General features: G+C 47.9%; 1 pseudogene; it reads right to left on the minus strand.

Moving 5' to 3' along the window:
• Positions 1-6,949: 6,949 nt before the first annotated feature.
• On the minus strand, positions 6,950-17,479 carry LOC105077608 (putative serine protease 47; annotated as a pseudogene).
• Positions 17,480-19,830: the final 2,351 nt, after the last annotated feature.

Below are 19,830 nucleotides of genomic sequence, written 5' to 3' on the forward strand. Positions count from 1 at the left end.
GAGGAGGACGCCGGGGCGGGGCCGAGAAGCGTGCGCGCGGATTGGCTCTCGTGACCCCAGGGGCGGGTCTGGTGTCCCCACAGATTTGTAGTCTTTTTGTCTATTAGGATTAATTCTGGTGTGAACATTTGTATACAAGCTTTTTTAAACCAAAAATGTTCATTGTAATTTTACTTGAACTTCATAGAAGAAAAAAACAAAAACAAAACTGGAGGAATTACCGCATTTCAAATAAATGTATCTTTGTCATGGGAAATATTGTTGCATAAAAGATCTCTATAAGGTAGAAAGAGTTGATAAATAAACAAACAAATAAATAGATAAAATTATGAAATGCATTAACAGGTTGTGAAATAAATTAAACACATTTGTGTTTTCTAAACACTGTGCTTCAAATTTAGACATTATCTATTGATTTCACTTTGAAAGTTTGACATTAACAGATTCTCTTCTACCACTGTTATTCCCAACTCAGATTTTGAATAGTTATATATATTTTAAAAACATTGTTCATGTTTACAATATTTCAAATCTAGTTGGGAACTATAATTCCTATGGTTTCTAAAACTTTGTTTCAAATTTAGAACACATTCACAGTTTAAAGTTAAAATAACAAAATACTGTACATTGAGAAGTTTCACTTCCACCCTTGTGACATCTTAGTTCCCCCTGCCATTATTAGATAGCTACTTAGTTTCTTAAGTGATATTTCCAATGTTTCAGATACAAACAAAAATGAAAATATACTTTATTTTCCACTTTTCTCACAATTATGCATTATATCATATGATTCTGCTGTGAACATTTGTATATAAGTTTTTGTGGGGAAATATGTTTTCATTTCTCATAGCTATATACCTGAGATTGCCATGGCTGGGTTTTGATTCTTGAAGTAGCCAGAGGGCAAGGTTTACTTGTTCAAGATTGCCTCCCTGCAGGAGGAAGGCTGGCCTTCCTCAAGACTTCATGGGCACGGACCACAGCCGAGGCTCACAGCTGTCAAAGCTGGTAAGTGCTGCCCATTGACTCAGCCATGGCTCTACTGAGCATTACAGCGGCGACCACAGCTTGTGTCAGCCTTGACCAGCAGGAGAGAGGCTGGTGCTTCCCTCATCTGGAGTGCTCATCCCGTGGAGAAGCTGGACCTGGGGCCTGCGTGTCACAGTGTTGGTTCTAGTCCCTGCCCACACTGGACCTGGGCTTCTCTAATCATACTGTATAAAGCATCTGCCTGCTTCTCCAATTCTCAGGGCAATGGTTTGCCCTGTGACCTCAGTTCTTTGATGGGTCTAGAAAGAGTTGTTTCTTTTCAGTCTGTTCATTTTTTCTTGTTTTGAGGATGGGAGGGATGACTTCCAAGCTCCTCGCACCCTAGACTAGGAACTGGAAGCCTATGATTTCTGTTAGTTTCTTCTCCCCTCCGTAGCTTGTCTGTGTTTGACTTTGGCAATGAGCACTAGCAGCCCATGCCAGCACACCGTTTGGGAGGGCAGCGAGTCCCTGAAGACAGACCTTTCAAGTCCCTCTCCCTGCCAGTGATTTCAGTGACAGTCCAGGTCCCACTCCCAGGCTCACTGGCTCCCTCTGTCCCCTGCTTAGTCCTTTCCCTCCACCCCCACCTTAGTCTCTCTGTTCAGTAGTGGGCATCTGGGGTTTGCTCTTGGGACAGGTTAGAGTAAGCCTTCCCCAGGTGATGAGGGGAAGTCAGACAGGGTAACAGGCATCTGGGTACAACATGCAGGAGTGAGAAGGACAAAGACGTTCAAGTTCTCTCAAGATAGATCAAGTTTTGAATTCCTGTTCCACTACTTCCTACATATGTCACCTCTGAAAAGCTACTTAAAACCTACTAGGCTTCAGTTTATCTTTAAAAAAAAAAAACAGGATAATAATACTAAGCACTAAGTTGGTTTCAGGCAATGGGGAAACTGATTGGGCTGGAGCTGAAATTTGGTCAGTGTGTTATGCAGATGAGATATATAGTGGGATCCCTTGGTTAGAGGTCAGATCATACAAGATGGGCAGAGAATCACCTAACTTCAGGAACAGGGTATATGAAGGCCAGGCCCCTGGGGCACAGCCAGCCCAAGTCTGCTGTGGTTGGGTGGAGAATAGGAGTTTAGGGCCAGTGGATGGCTACTACTGTGGCTGAACTGCCTGAGCTCCCCTGACCTAGTGGAGAGTGTGGGTGAACCACATGTCATCTCAGTAATTCACTGACATCCAGGGCCTGAGTAACACAGCCTGAGACCCCTATAACTGAGTTTACCACCAAGGGAGGGAATGTTTGTCTTCCCCCTTCCAGAGACAGCTGAGCTCTTATGGATCGATGGTGGTGGTGGGCACATAGCTAGGCATAGTGGTACCTCAGTGGTAGAGCTCCAACTAGAGAGATGGCCAGAGACTAGGACTGCTGGCAATGCCTAGATGAGTGTGGACGCTGGGAAACCACTTTCTTGAGGCCTCCCAAGATTGTCTTGGGAAGGGAGTTCCTGTGCACGTTCCTGCTCAAGCCGGTGAGATCCCGGTGTCAATGTGTACGTGAGTCCATTTGTGCCCACCTGCCAGTGAGGGTCCAGGACACCTGGGCAACGCCAGGACTGGAAAGAATCTGCGCTGAATTGTTTGAATGTCATCTGCTCCATACTGATATGTGCTAAATGGGGAATTTACCACATCATCATGGTTTCTAAGGGCTGGGGTGAGTGCACTGAGGCCTCCTGGGATCCTGTTTTTTTTTTGTGTGTGTGTATATGTATATACATACATACATACACACACACACATATTATTGAAGGATAGTCAGTTCACAATGTTGTGTCAATTTCTGGTGTACAGCACAATGCTTCAGTCATATATGAACATACATATATTTGTTTTCATATTCTTTTTCATCGTAAGTTACTGCAATGTATTGGATATAGTTTCCTGTGAAATACAGCATGAACTTGTTGTTTATCTGTTCTATACGTATAAATCTCTAGTTCCCAATTAATCCTTCCCACCCCCTCCCCCATGATAACCACAAGTTTGTCCTCTATGTCTGAGAGTCTGTTTCTGTTTTGCAAATAAGTTCATTTGTCTTTTTTTTTAAGATTCCACATATAAGTGATATCATAGGTATTTTTCTTTCTCTTTCTGGCTTATTTAACTTAGAATGACATTCTCCAGGTCCATCCCTCTTGCTGCAAGTGGCATTATTTTATCATTTTTATGGCTGAGTAGTATTCCATTGTATAACATACCACTTCTTTATCCAGTCATCTGTCGATGGACATTTAGGTAGTTTCCATGTCTTGACTATTATAAATAATGCTGCTATGAACATTAGGGTGAATGTATCTTTTTGAATTTAGGTTCCCTCTGGATATATGCCCAAAAGTGGGATTTCTGGATCATAGGGAAAGTCTATTTTTAGTCTTTTGAGGAATCTCCATACTGTTTTCCATAACAGCTACAACAAATGACATTCCACCAGCAGTGTAGGAGGGTTCCCTTTTCTCCACAGCCTCTCCAGCATTTATCCTTTGTGTACTCCTGAATAACAGTCCTTCTGACTAGTGTGAGGTGATATCTCATTGTAGTTTTGATTTGCATTTCTCTAATAATTAATGACGTGGAACATTTTTTCATGTGCCTATTGGCTATTTGTATGTTTTCACTGGAGAATTGCTTGTTTAGGTCTTCTGCCCATTTTTGGATTGGGTTTTTCTTTTTTTTTTTTTTTTCTTATTAAGTTGAATGAGCTGTTCATATATTCTGGAGATTAGGCCCTTGTCAGTCTCATGTTTTGCAAATATTTTCTCCCATTCCTTAGGTTGTCTTTTTGTTTTGCTTATGGTTTCCTTTGCTGTGTGAAAGCTTGTAAGTTTAATCAGGTCCCATTTGTTTATTTTTGCTTTGTTTTTCTATTGCCTGGGTAGACTGCCCAAGGAGAACATTGCTGAGATTTGTGTTGGAGAATGTTTTGCCTATGTTTTCTTCTAAGAGGTTTATAGTGTCTTGTCTTATGTTTAACCCTTTAAGCTATATTGAGTTTATTTTTTTATATGGTGTGAGAGAGTGTTCTAACATCACTGATGTTCATACAGCTGTCCAGTTTTCCCAACACCATTTGCTGAAGAGACTGTCTTTGCTCCACTGTATGTTTTTGACTCATTTGTCAAAGATTAATTGATCAAAAGTTTGTGGATTTATTTCTGGGCTCTCTCTTCTGTTCCACTGATCCCTATGTCTGGTTTTGTACCAATGCCATGCTGTTTTGATTACTGTAGCTCTACAACATTGTCTGAAGTCTGGGAGGGTTATTCCTACAGCTTTGTTCTTTTTCTTCAGTATTGCCTTGGAAATTCTGGGTCTTTTGTGATTCCATTTAAATTTTAGGATAATTTATTGTAGTTCTGTGAAAAGTGTCCTGGGTTAATATGGATGGCATTAAAACTGTATGGCCATCTTCACAATATTAATTCATCAAATCTAAGAACATGGGATATCTTTCCATTTCTTTAAGTCATATTTAATTTCCTTAGTCAGTATTTTGTACTTCTCCACATATGTCTTTCACTTCCTGGGTCAGATTTATTGCTAAGTATTTTATTTTTTTGGATGCAATTTTAAAAGGGATTGTTTCCTTACTTTCCTTTTCTGATATTTCATTGTTAGTGTAAAGAAATGTCACCAATTTCTGTATGTTACTCTTGTATCCTGCAACTTTGCTGAATTCTTTCATCAGCTCTAATAGTTTTTGTGTGGAGCCTTGAGGATTTTCTCTATATAGTATCATGTCATCTGCATATAATGACAATTTTACCCATCTCTTCCAATTTGGATCCCGTTCATTCCTTTTTGTTGTTGTTGTTGTTGTTGTTGTTGTTGTTGTTGTTGTTGTTGTTGTTGTTGTCTAATTGCTCTGGCCAGGACTTGCAATACTATATTGAATAGAAGTGGTGAGAGAGACCATCCTTGTCTTGTTCCAGATTTTAGCGGAAAGGCTTTCAGCTTTTTACTGAAGAGTATAATGCTGGCTGTAGGTTTGTCATAAATAGCTTTTATTATGTTGAGATATGTTCCCTCTGTACCCACTTTGGTTAGATTTTTTATCATAAATAGGTGTTCAATTTTATCAAATGGTTTTTCTGCACCTACTGAGATGATCATGTGATTTTTGTCCTTTCTCTGTGGTGTATCACATTGATTGATTCATGTATGTTGAAATATCCTTGTGTCCCGGGGATGCACCCAACTTGATCATGGTGTATGATCTTTTTTACGTGTTGTTGGATTCTGTTTGCTAATGTTTCATTGAGGATTTCTGCATCTATGCACATCAACGATATTGGCCTATAGCTTTCTTTCTAGGTAGTGTTTTGGTCTGGCTTTGGTATCAGGGTGATGGTGGCTTCATAGAATGAGTTTGGAAGCATTTTCTCCTTTTCAATCTTTCGGAAGTGTTTTAGAAGGATTGGTATGAGTTCTTCTTCATATGTTTGGTAAAATCCCCCAGTGAAGCCATCTGGTCCTGGATTTTTGTTTGCAAGGAGGTTTTTTTATTGTTGATTCTATTTCACTTCTAGTGATTGGTCTGTTCAAATGATCTATATCTTCTTGGTTCAGTTTTGGTGGACTGTTTGTTTCTAGAAACTTGTCCATTTCTTCTAAGTTGTCCAGTTTTTTTTTTATTGCCATACAGGTGTTCATCTGAGATCTTTCTGGCTACACAAGGACTGTGTCAGGCAGATGGGCAGGAAGAATGATGAGAACATTGCTTCAAGTCTTATTGCCAGGCTGCTAAGTCCTGAGTCAGCTAAGCAGAAAAAGAGAAATGGGGCTCCAACTCCTGGAGGTGTGTGGACAACTTGGGGGAGGCTGACTTGGGTCCTTGGACAGAAGGGAGCAGTTTCAGGTGGGGTTGGGAGCTAGGAAGATGGGCAGTGAGTTGGGCCCCTTCAGACAGGGGAGAGCAGGGCTATGAGGGCAGGTGAGGAAGGTGCTAGGAGTCAACTCTAGGAGCAGAGGTCTGAGGACTGCCAGCCTGAACCCCAGCTCACAGCCTGGCCTCGGGCCTCCTCTGTCTGTTTCCACACCGTCTCCTAGACCCCTTGCATTCAAGAGCCCTCTATGCTGCAGGGTGGAGCCCTCTTCCTCACGGGCCAGGTCATGCACTCCAGTCCAGCTCAGTGGTCCTGCACCCTGGGAAGCTCCCTCTACCTCCACAGCAAGTTGTTCCTACCTTCGCTAAACACCAGGGGTAATGTTTCTTTACTGTGAGAAAGCTGTTACTCCTCTGGACTGTATTCACCTGGCAAAACGTCCAACTTCCTGTTATGGGCTGAATTGTGTCCCCCCAAATTCATATTCTGAAGTCCTAACCCCCAGTACTTCAGAATGTGACTTTATTTGGAGTAGAGCTTTTAAAGAGATAACTGAGTTAAAATGAAGTAGCTTGGGTAGGCCCTAATCCATTATGACTGGTGTCCTTATAAAAGGGGGAAATTTGGACACAGAAACGCACAGAGGGAAAATGATGTGAGGGCACAGGGAGAAGATGACCTATAAGCCAAGCAGAGAGGTCTCATGGGGAATCATCCCTGCCTGCACCCTAATCTCAGACTTCTGCACTCCATCTGGAACTATGAGATGATAAATTCCTGTTGTTTAAGCCACATTGCCCGTGGTATTTGTTGTAGCAGCTGGAGCTGACTGATACACTTCCTCTGAAAGCCTGTGCACTCCCATGGCAGGAGTGGAATCTGCAAGTGAACACATCCTTCTCCATCCCCAGCTGGTCTCCTTCAGCATCCTCACCCCTGTCTTCCTCCTGGGACAGTCTCTCTGCCAGGTCCTGTTTCTTTGTCCAGGGAGCCAGACAACAGACCTCAAGGGAAGGGGTGAGTGCTGAGGGTCAGGAGGGGCAGCAGGGCCCAAAGACAGGAGAAGGATGAGTCTTTCATTTGTTTTTATTTGATTTTTCAGGCTTGGTTTGGGGAGTAGCAGCTGTTGGGCTGGAAAACCAAGAAGGAACCACTGAAAGTTGATGGGGCTGGGGGAGGGGAGGGGTGGAAAATTCCAGCAAGGAGACTGGGGTCTGAGACAGAGGGAAGGAGCAGAGGGGCTTGGCAGGTCACCACAGGGCCTGCCGCGGGGCCTGGAGCAGGAACAGCAGCAGGGGCCAAGGCTGTGGGGGCACAAAGCCTGTGCCAGGCCCCGGCAAGCCAGCAGCTTGCAGAGGCTGGTGTGGAAACTGTCTGAGGAGGCGCAGACATGGCATCAGGGAGAGGTGTGAGCCTCTGGATCTCATCCATCCAGTCAATGAAGTAGGAGACATTGGTGAAGACGCTGCAGTAGATGGGATGTTGGCAGTACAAGCCCCAGCTGGCCAGCCCCACTAGAACCCAGGCATTGGTGAGGTCACAGACAAGGGGTCCCCTGGAATCACCCTAGGAAAGAGAGGGGAGTCAGTGTGGGTGGCTGGGCCAGCTCTGAGAAGACCAGGTAACAAGGCCAGGCTCATGAGTGTCTAGCATCCAGGCTCACTCAGGTGGACCTCTTTGAAAGTCCAAACACCAGTCTCCCTCTGCAGCCACAGTCATGCAGGAAGGCGCTGGCATCACACTTCAGGAAGCTCTTGACTGACCCTCAGGATGGCTGTGGATTGAAATCTACAACACATGGACACTTGTGTGGAGGCCCCAGTGGTCCAGGACAAGGCACTGTCCAGGCCGAGAAGGGACAGCTGCCCCAACAGGGCCCAGGAGGACTGGTCTGTGAGTGGAGCCTGGTCAGGCCAAGCTGCTTCAGACCTCAGTTCTTGCAAAACCCTGAGCTGCAGCAGCACATCTCCACCTGGGTCATCCCCCTTTTTCATTCATTTAGGCCTTTGGTTTTCTCTCAACCTCTTGGTTGAGCATCCTCAGAAAATGCTCATACCCAGGCCTGGTGGGGGAAGCCTGCATTGCTCAGGGAGCAGGAGGGGGTCCCCAGAAAGCTGCTGGGAATCACTGGAGTCCTGAAACACTGTCAGGGCAGGACTATCTGGTTGAAAATCCTCTCACTTCGTCAGCCAAAGGGAGGGTCTCATCCTTGAGTGTGGGGGTAGTGGAGCGGGGCCACAGCCATGCCTGCCGCTCTTCTGCTCACCTGTCCACACGCATGTCAAGCATCCAGGGCAGCCTCTGCCCTCGGGCACAGGGGTGAAATGACACTGCTCCTCCCCCATGGAGCTTTGTCAATAAGCCAGCTAGCCTGCCGTGGTCAGATGTGACATGTGGAAATAAGCCATGGAAAGGACAGGACAGGAAGGGTGGAGGCACAAAGACTTCCTGAGCTGAGACTCTAAACAGGAAACAACCTAACCTTCTGATGCAGGAAGGTGAATGAGCTCTAGTCTGACTGCTTGCTTTGATGTTCTTGGTGAAATAAGCAGCAAGACCTCTAGCTGAGAGGGAGGGTGAGGGAAGCGGTGGCTTGAAGGAGAGAGAGGGGTACATGGTGTGGCCAGCTGAAAATAACCCTCAGAGATGTCCAGTCTCATCCCTGGAACCTGTGGTTATGTCACCTTATGTGGCAAAAGGGACTCTGCAGGTGTGGTGGTGTTGGGGATCTTGAAGTAGGAAGCTCATCTTGGATTACCTGGGTGGGCCTAAGGTAGTCACAAGGGTCCTCATGGGGAAGGAGGGAGGCAGAAGGTCAGAGTCACATGAGGAGATGTGATGACAGAAGCAGAGTTTGGAGCGATGTGCTTTGAGGATGGAAGAAGGGGCCATGAGCCAAGGAATGTGGGCGGCCCCTAAAAAGCCAGAATAAGAAAGGACACATTCTCCCCTAGAGCATCCAGAAGGAACGTGCCTGGCCAGCACCTATGTTTTAGACCTTTGACCATCAGAAACCTAAGAATAAATTTCTGTAATTTTAGCCACCCAGTTTGAGGTGGTTTGTCTCAGCAGCCCTAAGAGGGTCATACATGGGGCTTCTTGGAGATAGGGAATGTGCCATCATCCTCTCAGCTCCTCCCTTCTGCGGTCCCTGCCTGGAGATCCCTCGGCCCTCCCCACAATGTTCCCACTCCTAGTTGCTCAAGGCCAGGGGAAGGCCTGGTCCTTGTCCACTCCAGGCCTCAAGGGATTCACGCAGATGAGCCATGTGGTTGCCAATATCATGATGGATTCTGGACCAATCTAGAGGAGATGAGAAGGGCTTCAATAGCCCCCTGGCCCCTGGGGAGCTCTCAGAAGGCAGAGGGAACCCCAACACTAATATTTCCCATGAGAAGTGAGCTGTGGTTTGCACTGCTGTAGAGACACAGCCAACTGTGTGTGTGTGTTTGTGTGCACATGGACACACTTGCACGTGTGTGTGTTGTGTGGGGCCAGGAAGTGAAATCCACCTTAAGTGAGAGGAAGATCTAAGAAAGGCCCAGAACAGGTACAATTAAGATAGAGGGGAGCATACCAGGCCAGGAGAATGAAAGCCAGCACTTGTCAAGCACCTACTGAGTGCCAGACACAGTACTCAAATTGTTATAGCAACCTTATTAAGTGGAGGCTGTTAGCGACCACATTTCATGGGTGATGAAACTGAGCTGAGGCCACAATCCCAGTAAACAACAGATTAATGCCTGGAACCAGGTCTGTCCTGCCCCACAGTCTGAGTGCTGAGTGCCCCTGTGGCCCTTCTCTCCTCAGACCTGTTTCTGGGGGCCCTGTGCAGGGGGAGGGACACTTTAGGGGAAAGAAGAGAGCCCCGGGTTGGAGGGTGGGGGCCAGAGCAGGTGATGTGGCAGAAGATGAATCTAGAAGGAATCTCTCAGATGGGCTTGGGTGATTGAAAGGCTGAGGGAGGCAGGAGGGGGTCATCTGCTGGGACTCCTGGGTGTCCAGCTCAGTGGTGTCCTCAAGCTAGGGGGTGGGGGGACTAGAGGTCAAGGGCACTGTGCATGTCCGGTGGGCAAGCAAAGGGCTCCAGCCCTGAGCTCCATGGGCATGATGTCTGCAGGGGAAGGCAGGTGGAGGACAAGGCTGGAAGTGGGGTCCAGGGTGACAGCCAGATGGGAACTTGGGAGGATGTGGGCTGAGCCCTTGTTTCACCTCTGGGTGCAGCTGACTCTGTGAGAAGGATGGGCCAGGCCAGACAGTCAGAAAGTCCACACCATTGGTTAGAGCCTGGGACCCGGGAAACCTGGGTCCACCTCCTACCAAGGGGACAGGTGGCCAAGCTTCCCTCTCAGGCTCAGCAGCTCACTGGGCCATCATGGAACCTGCCACACGTGAGGCCCTCCCATGGGCCAGGCACACCTCGTCCCTCCCGTGTGGGTCTCCTGGGGTGCCACAGCGTATCACCCCAAACTGAGTGACTCTGCAAACAACAGAAATATGTCCTCTCACGGTTCTGGAAGCCAGAAGTCTGACACCGAGCGTCTCTGTGTCTCTCTCTCTTCCTATAAGAACACAAGTCATTGGATTCAGGGCCCACTGCAAATTCAGTGTGGTGTCATCTCGAGATTCTTATCTAGTCACATCTGCAAAGCCTCTATTTCCAATTAAGGTCATATTCTGAGATTCCAAGTGGTTGCAAATTTAGGGGACACTATCCACCCACTGCACCAGCCTTTCCACAACCCCGTGAAGGAGGCCTCAGGGTCCCAAACTGCGAATGAGGACACAGGCTCCGAGGGTGAAAAGACCGCCGGATGTCACAGGGCAGGGACACGTGGCAGGGCAGTGTCTCTAACTCCAGAGGCCAACACTTTCCCCTCCACCCCACGGTGCCATCTGTGTGAAAGATGTGATGTCAGCATGGGAGGCTGGGCCCTGCGGTGGAGGCAGTGGGCTTGGAGTCAGGTTGTACTGACTTATTTTAGGGTACAGCTTTCCCTCTCCTGGCCTGTCTGCCCACTTACAACACGGGGCACAACAAAGAGCAGAAAGATATCTTCACACTCCAACAGCGGACTCATGTCTGGAATATAGAAAAATACACCAAGAGCCCCTCAAGGAAAAGACAGACAACCCAAGAGGAAGATGAGAGGGGAGAGAACTGGAAGGGCAGCTTTACAGAAGAAGAGATCCAATGATGATAAACATACAAAAATATATCTAATGAAAATGAAGATTAAAACCACGATAAGATATCAAAATGAGAAAAGATGGAAAGTGCCAAGTGTCAGCGAGGACACAGAGCCTCACCCGCTGCTGGAACGGGGGCTTGTGGTGAGCACTTTGGAGGCATCTCGTAGCATCTGCCAGAGCTGAACACACACATACCTTTCAATCCAACAGTTCTCCTCATGGGCTTGTATGAAATGGAATATGAAACATTTGGAAGTGAAATGAAACGGACAGCTTGGAAACTGCTAGAATACCCATCAGAAGCAAAACTGACCACAGAATTCAGTGCCTCCAGCAGAGTCCTGGAAGGCGACAAGAATGAATAAACTAACCACAGGCAGCAGCAGGGAAGCAGCTCACACACAGAATGTGAAGCCACGAAAGACTGACAGCTGGAAATAAATTCTACTTACAGAAAACCCATAATCTAATCTGAGGTGTTGCAAGTGAATGTGGTGTTTTCCCCTGAGTGTCGGTGACGGGAAAGGGACAAGAGTGGGGCCCCGGGGTGTTGGTCACTTGTTGCGTCACTGTGAAGATTCATCCACTACACACCTATGACAACACTATGAATATACTTTTTTGTATGTATGTTACACCTCAATCAAAACTGGAAAATATGCCTCAAAAACAGACGCTGTCTGAGGTCCTGCTAGTAACACTCTCAGGGACAATGGGCTTAGGAAGGGGCAGCCGGGGGGACGCTGCCAAGGGCTGGAGCCCGGGAAGACACGGAGAGGGAGGAAGCAGGATGTCCCAGGGGGGCTCCACAAGGAGAGCAGAGGCAACACCACTCCCCCATCAGAGAAACTGAGGCCCTGAAAACACGCAAGGGAGGAACAGAAATGGCCTCACTCACGCGGCAGATGGATTTTCCTGTCGAGAAGTCCCCAGCACACAGCATCTCCTCGTGCACAGGGTAGTTCCTTCCTTGCCCAACTCTTTGTTCATATAACATATTGTAGAACTTGTTCTCAACGAGGCCCACCTTTTCCTCCTGGAGACCGAAGGGCTCGAGCAGAGGCCCTGCGAGGACGAGGAGGAGTTGAGTGAAGTGCGCTGCAGCTCAGCTCCGGGCTGCTCCGTGCTCCCCACTCCTCCGCCCTGCTCGCTGCGCCCTGGGCCCGGGGTTGTCTCGGCACAGCTGGGCCTGCTGCACTGTTCCAGTTCTGCCTCTGCCTAAGAAGCCCCCTGTTGTTTCCTGAACTCTTCCAAACTCATCCTATTCCCTCTACCTCTCTCATGGCAACAGGCCACACCTCTTCTATTCCGCAAATCTCACCAACACATACCCTACATGGGTGCTCAGCAACCATTCACCAGACTACCCGCCCTTTCACAAACCATCCCATCCATTCTCCTTTTGTCTATCACTAACCTTTCCTTCCACCCACCAATCCTTCCTCCATCTACCTAGCTCTCCTTTTGTCCCATTCACCCACTCACCCTTCCATCCATTTGCCCATCCACCCATCTTTTGACCCATCTCTCCATTTCCCCTCCACCTACTGATGTGTCCACTCACTCCATCCATCTGACCACCATCCTCTCACCTACGCACCTCCATCTTCCCTTCCCCTCACTCATCCTCTCCCCTCCCCCTCCCCAATCCATCCTCCCATCTGCTCACTCACTTATTCATTTGTCCTTGTGTTTAGTGTCTTTTAGACACTAGTGATACAGGGGAACATACTCAGTTGGGGGATACAGGGAAGTGAAGTGAATAGTAGAATGATTTTAGATCTAATAAGTGGTGTAAAGGCAACAGGGAGCTGTGGTGTTAGGGGTTGTCTATTTTAGCTCATGTGATCCAATAAAACTCCTCAGAGGAGGAGCCGAGTTGTTCATGTAAAGGAATGAGTCCTGCCAAGATGAGCAAGTCGTGCCCAGGAGAGCAGGGAGAGCAAGCGGGGCCGGGAGCCCAGCCACGGCGATGCCCCGTTGGGGGAGTGGCTGAGGCACATTCACAGCAGGAAGTAGGCCTGCAGTGGGGCAGGCACTAGCGAGGAATGCAGCAGGAGATAAGCACAGAGGGATGGAGGCTGTTATGCAGAGCCGAGGTAGGGCGTCTGGACCTTTTTCGAAGCATAAGTGAGAAGGCACTGAGGGTAGTGAGCAGGGGACTGACACGACCCCTGTTCTGAAGCAAACATTCAGCTGGTGGGGACTAAAGCAGAGCGCACAGGGTGGAGCTGGAGACCGGTCTGGAGGTGCAGGCAAGAATGACGGTCTCTAGGACCCGGGGGCAGCAGCAGATCACCTGCCAGGCCCAGGCCCTGGGCACAGGCTGGGACATTAAACCAGCAAGACAGGGTCCCTGACCTCAAGAGGAAGCAGTCTCTGTGTCTGTATTTGTGGGTGTGAGCGTGGTGTGTTGTGTTGGTGTGAGTATTTCTCTGTGTGTGTGTGTGTGTGTGTGTGTGTGTGTTTGTGTGTGTGTGTGCACGTGTCTGGTGTGGGAATACTGGGGACCTGGTTGTCCTATGACAGGGAGAGTTACTGACACACTAGCAGGTGCATCCTACCCAGTGAAGATAGGGTCCATCCAAAATGCCTGCAACACCTCTGCTGAGAAACACTGTACCAAATAATTACAAATATATGTGCTTTTTCCACTTAATTTTGCACCGTAAGCATTTCCCCAAACCATGAACATTCCTTTCTTTAATAAAGACTCTTGCTTATAAGTCTTTGCCTACACTTCTCCTTTTTCAATCCTAAAAAACACAAAATTTTTCCTGCATTATTCAGTTCACCGATTAAGCCTACAAAGTAGATAGTTGACCTGTGTTGGAAGAACAGCACAGCGAGCTTCAGAGAGGTCAAACACTCTCAGGTCATAATTATTCTAACTTGATCCTGCAGGCTCAGAGGTCAGAGGTCAGAGGTCAGAGTTCATAAATGTGTTTTCTCTCCAGTTTTCCCAAGCGCCTCCTATGGCAATGGGAAATAGGAGTGTTTGTCAGTGGCTTGGAATGGTCCAGGCCCCAACCATGACTTCTGAGTTGAATCAAGTCATCTGACATCCATGGTTGATTAAAATCTTGGAGTCAAGCCTTAGAAAGACTCCAAGAACCCAATTCTTGAGTCCAAAAGTCAGATTCCCAGACTTGCGGAGATCTGCACCCAGGGAGCACTGAAGCTTTAGGATCACACACTCTCAGAACTAGAACTAGACTAGTCCGGTCCTCTGGAAATGAGGCACGGTGAGCCAAGGTCCAGCGGCCACTTTGCCTGGGGACCCCTCTGTCCTCCTCCCCTCCCTGCCCCTCCTCCCCACCCTAATCTGCCCCCTGGCCTCTCCCATGCCCCCTTACTTTCCTCACTGAGCATGCCCCAGCCTGTTATCCAGCAGGACGAGTTACTGGGCAGCTGCATGCCAGGAGCTGGGAGGCAGGCGGGGATGATGTAGGAGGTGAAGTTCACAGGAAAGAGCAGCTGCAACATGGCAATGTCATTCCCAAAAGGGTGAAATTTATCAAAGTCTGGGTACACGATAATCTGGCTCACGGGTATCTTCTGGGTGTGCCTGGTGTGCTGGTACAGCTGGGTGTTTCCTAACAAAACCCGGTTGTTCTCCAGGACGTGAGATTTTCTGGAGGAGGAAGGGGGCGTGGTCACCATCATGTCTGAATGTGAGCCAGCTCTCTTTCCCTGCATCCTCATCTAACTGCCCACCCCTCTACCCACCAGTATGCCACGTGGCTTTTGTCTCCCCATTTCTAATGGTCAGGAGCCCTTCTTTCTTGAGGCTAATTGATACTCTACTTACAACATCAGCATATGGCTTTTCCATCACACCTATGAATTGGAGGAGCACTGAATCCTAGTGCTGGGTGGCGGGGTGGGAGGGCCATCAAATGAAGGCCTTGTGATTGTGCACAGTACTGGTTCAGCCCCAGCTCTAACTTCACCCTTCCCAAGGCTCCCTACAGCCCACCTTCTGGCCCCACACTTTTCCCAACCCTCTTTTCTTTAAATATCTTCCTGCCCAAGGGCTGATTGTCCACTCAGTTATAAGAACTCACAAAAGATTGTTAAATGAGGAAATGAGCACAGGGAATGGAAACTTGCCTTGTTCCCTGAGTACGGGTGTTAAAACTTCCCACCTCCCTGACCTTGCATGCATGGCTCATCCACCCGGACACCCTCCCCCTGCCCCTCTCCTGCAAGCCCCTCCCTCTCCACACCCAATGGAGCACAGAGCTTCTCCTGACCTGCCCCCTCCACCATGTGATCTGCTTTTCTCACCCATGTTGGGCTTTCTCTTCTGACAAGATGGAGACACAGTGAGGTGGGGTCTTACCACCCTGATGCCACAGAGGGGCATGCATACAGCGTGGCAGAGAGTAAGTGCTGACAGGACTCTGGGTTCTCAAAGCTCCAGCTCCTGGCCCTGGGCTGTGATGCCCCTGCTCCCTGCAGACCCCTACTCATGCATTCAGAAGCTAGGCACTGGGCCAGGCCCAGGAGGGGCAGTGAGTTAGACTCCTCCACAGTCATGTCATTCTCCTAAGGAGCCCCATCTCCCACCTACACAGCCTGGCAGCAGGGGTCCACCCACTCACACCAGTGACCACAGCTCCTCCTGGGACCCCAGTTTTGCACAAGTAAGCAGAATGGCCCAGAACAGTTCCAGTTTCTGCCTAGAGCCTGACCCCCAGGAATGTGGGGACACTGAGAAGAAGTTGTGTTCTGAGGTTGGTCTACACCACATGGCAGTCAGGACCAACACTTCCACTCTCCTGGGGCACATCTGTGTTAGGGGACAGGCACAAGGGCTGAGGACAGAGCATGAGGAGGATCGGACAGAGCATGAGGAGGGTCAGACAGGTGAGCGAGGAGGACAGTCCAGGTGGAGGGTACACAGGTCAAAGGCAAGGATGACACGGGTTTGAAGGCCACAGACTGCCCCAGAGAAAAGCCCAGAGGACTGTTTTGGGATGCCCATCACCCCTTTTCTCCTCTTCCCCTGCACCCCTCTCCCCAGCCAGTGCCTCTGCCAGCACCCAAGAAAGGAGGACTCACTTGAGAAAGCAGTGGGCAGCAGAAACCAGCCAGCGGGAGTTGATGAGGGTGGCTCCACAGAAATGCAAGCCCTGGTACAGCAGACTGGCTTGCCACGGCCACTGGCCCGCCGCCGTGTTCTGGCCGCTGTAGGCCTTCCCTATCACCTTGGGTTTCCTGCACACAGTGGAGACGCCCCTGCCTCCTATGAAAGAGACACTGGTAGTGCCCCAGGTGCCACTACCAGGGAAGCTCCATCCACTTCAGAGATGGAAAAACCAAGGCCAAGTGTCCAGAAGCCTACCAAAATGACAGGGTGCCACTGAGAACTGGACAGCAGAGCACAATCGAGCAAGTTCTGTTGGGATGAGATCTCAGTGGTCTGGTGGGTGGGAGGGGGACCAAGGGCGGCCACAGCAGGTGACAGCAGCATGTCCAGGGTGACAGACATCCCTGAGTGAGCCTGCCAAGGGCTGGGCCATCACAGCCATTACCTCCCTCACTTAGCACTCCTCAGTGCCTGCTCTGCAGAGCCAAGAACTGCAGGCCTCAGAAGCTGCCAATATTACTTGCCCATGATCATGGTTGCTAAGGGCTTGTGTCCCTTCCACGTCATCCCAGTATCTCAGGGAAATAGGTTCACAGGCAGAGCTCTGTAGTGCTGTGTGACCTGAGGAAAGTGAATCCCCCTCTCTGACTCAGGATCCTCCATTTCTAAAGAGGGAGTGGGCTAATGAAGACAGCCCTGGCTCTAGGACCCACACTTGGGAGGGCAGGGGTGTGCCCAGGCCCCCTGAGAGTGGGCCTCCCGGCCTAGGGCCTGTGCTCCCAGGGCCTCAGGGAGGGAAATGAGACTCCTGGGCCCCAGACTAAGGGCCACTTATTCAGCAGTTCCAGTGCTTCCCTCCAGCCAGCCTCCCAGCCTCGGGGCCAGACCCTGCTAGCTGCCCAGTCCACAGCCCCACAAAGGTCCTGGGGTGGTTCCCACCCAGAGGCCCCACAGTGGGGGCCTGTGACCCACCTGTGTTGAGGTGGTCTCTGGGCTACCTGGCTGGAGGGAAGGGCGAGAGAAGATGAGACCACCAGGCCCTGGTCACAGCCGTGGCCCCATGAGGCCCTCCTCTGTAAGCAGCCCCAGACCCACACTGAGGCCCCAATGCACCTGCGGCTCCCGGAGCCAGCCGCTGCACGTCAGGGGTCAGAGGGCCGTCCTCCACCGGACCCCCAGCGCCTGGGGCCTGGCCAGGGGCCGCCGAGGCCCTGGCAGAGGACCCCCGCAGCTCTGGGGTGGCCGCTGGTGGCGGCAGCAGCAGCCAGAGGAGGGCCGCAGGCCGGCCTCAGCCTTCGGGGCCCCATGCCCCCGTGCCCATTGTCAAGGTTGCTGACCCCCGCCTGGGCCCCGCCTGACCCCGGCCTGACCCTGCCCTGACCCAGCCCTAAGCCTGGCCCCTGAGCCTGGGCCCTGACCCTGCCTGGGCCCATCCTCGATCCCACTCTGCCCTTATTAACTTTAAACAGCTCTACTGAGTTAAGATTTATATACCATGAATTTCACTTATTACAAAGGACAATTCACTGATTTTCAGTACATTTTTATTTCTTTATTTTTATTTAAATACACTTTTTATTTTAGAATAGTTTTAGATATATGAAAAAGTTGCAGAGTTCCCACATCCCTCTCACCCAGTTTCCCCTAATATTAAGATCTTATATTACTATGGCCCATTGGTGAGCCAATAGTGACACGTTAATATTAACCGAAGTCCATTCTTTCTCTCTTTTTCATTTTTTAAGGTTTGAAGTGTACATTGATGGAGCAATCAACAGCTTCACAGATAAACAAACACTAAAATATTTCAGCACCACCAACCCAGCTTTATAACAAATGTTAAAGGACCTTCTCTAGTCATCAAGCCATAAAAAAGAGAACAAAAAGAAGAAAGAGTGAAAAACAAGACCTACAAAAGATAGCTTTGGCTGTTTGGGATCTTTTGTGGCTCCTTATGTATTTTGGAATTGTTTGTTCTAGTTCTGTGAGGAATGTTGTGAATATTTTGATGGGGGTTGCGTTGGGTCTGTGGATTGCTTTGGGTAGTGTGGCCATTATGATAGTGCTGATTCTTCCAATCCAAGAGCACAAGAAATCTTTCCATTTCTTTGTGTCATTTTGGTTTTTAGAGTATAGGTAACCTCCTTGGTTAAGTTTATTTCTAGGTATTTTGTTGTTTTCGATGTAATGGAAATGTTTATGCCAGTTTTAAAATTCTGGTTTTTGAAGTGAAAAAAAAGTGAAAGAAGGGCTGCAAATGGCAAAATATCCTTATTTCTTATGGGTGAGTTGTATTCCATTACATATATGTATGCTGCATCTTCATTATCTGTTCAACTATTGATATGCACTTAGGATGTGTCCATATCTTGGCAATTATAAATAATGTTGCTATTAATAACAGGGTGTATGTATCTTTTTGAATTAATTCTTATTTTGTGGTTGGCTTTATTCCTTTGATAACTATGTAAGCTTAAAAACTGAAAGCTCTAAACTTTCTTAGAAACAATGAACAGTACATATATGTAAATTTAAAAATATATGTGCAGTAAAAAAAAAAAAAGAAATGAGCTATCAAGTCATGAAAGACATGGAAGAAACTTAAAAGATGTATTACTGAATGAAAGAAACCAGTCTGAAAAGGCTACAAACTGTACGATTCCGACCAAATGACATTCTGGAAAAGCCGCAGCTATAGAAACAATAAAAAGATCGTGGTTTTCAGGAGTCTGAGGAGGAGGAGGAAGGAATGAATAGATGGAGCACAAGGGATTTTTAGGACAATGAAATTATTCTGTGTGATACTATAGTGGTGGCTAAATGTCATTATGCATTTGTCAAAACCCATAGAATGTACAACATCAAGAGTGATCCCTAGTGTAAACTATGGACTTTGGTTGATAATAATGTGCCTATGTTGGTTCATCAATTTTACCAAATATGCCACACTGATGAGAGATGCTGAGGGTAGGGGAGTATCTATATATATGTGGGAGGGGAGGGCTATGTGTGAACTCTGTATTTTCCACTCAATTCTGCTGTGAACCTAAAACTGCTCTAAAATAATTAATATATTAATAAAAATTTTAAAAAGCTTAAGGGGTACAGCATAATGGGTTGACTTACATACATCATGAAATGATCATCACGATAAATTTAATGAACATCCATCAACTTGTATAGATACAAAATTAAAGAAAGAAAAGGATTTTTTCCTTGTGATGAGAACTCATAGGATTCACTCTGACAACTTTCATATGTAACATACAGTAGTATTAATGATATTTATCACATTGTACGTTACATCCATTAATACTTACTTATCTTATAACTGGGAGTGCGTACCTTTGACTGCCATCATCCAGTTCCCTGTCCCCCCAGCCCCCGCCTCTGGTAACCACAAATCTAATCCCTTTTTCTATGTATTTGTTTTTGAAGTATAATTGACCTACAATGCTATGTTAGTTCCTGTTACTCAGCAGAGTGATCTGGTATTTCTGTACATTTCAAAATGGTAACTGCAATTATTATGTCACCACACAAATATATCACATTGTGATTGACTATACTCTGCACACTGTACATTTCATATTCATTTGTTTTGCAACTGGAAGTTTGTACCACTTAATTCTTCCTCACCTGTTCCTTCCTCCTCCCAAAACTCTCACTTCT

Source organism: Camelus bactrianus, chromosome 25 (genome assembly GCF_048773025.1).
Source record: "Camelus bactrianus isolate YW-2024 breed Bactrian camel chromosome 25, ASM4877302v1, whole genome shotgun sequence".
NCBI classification, from domain to species: Eukaryota; Metazoa; Chordata; class Mammalia; order Artiodactyla; family Camelidae; genus Camelus; species Camelus bactrianus.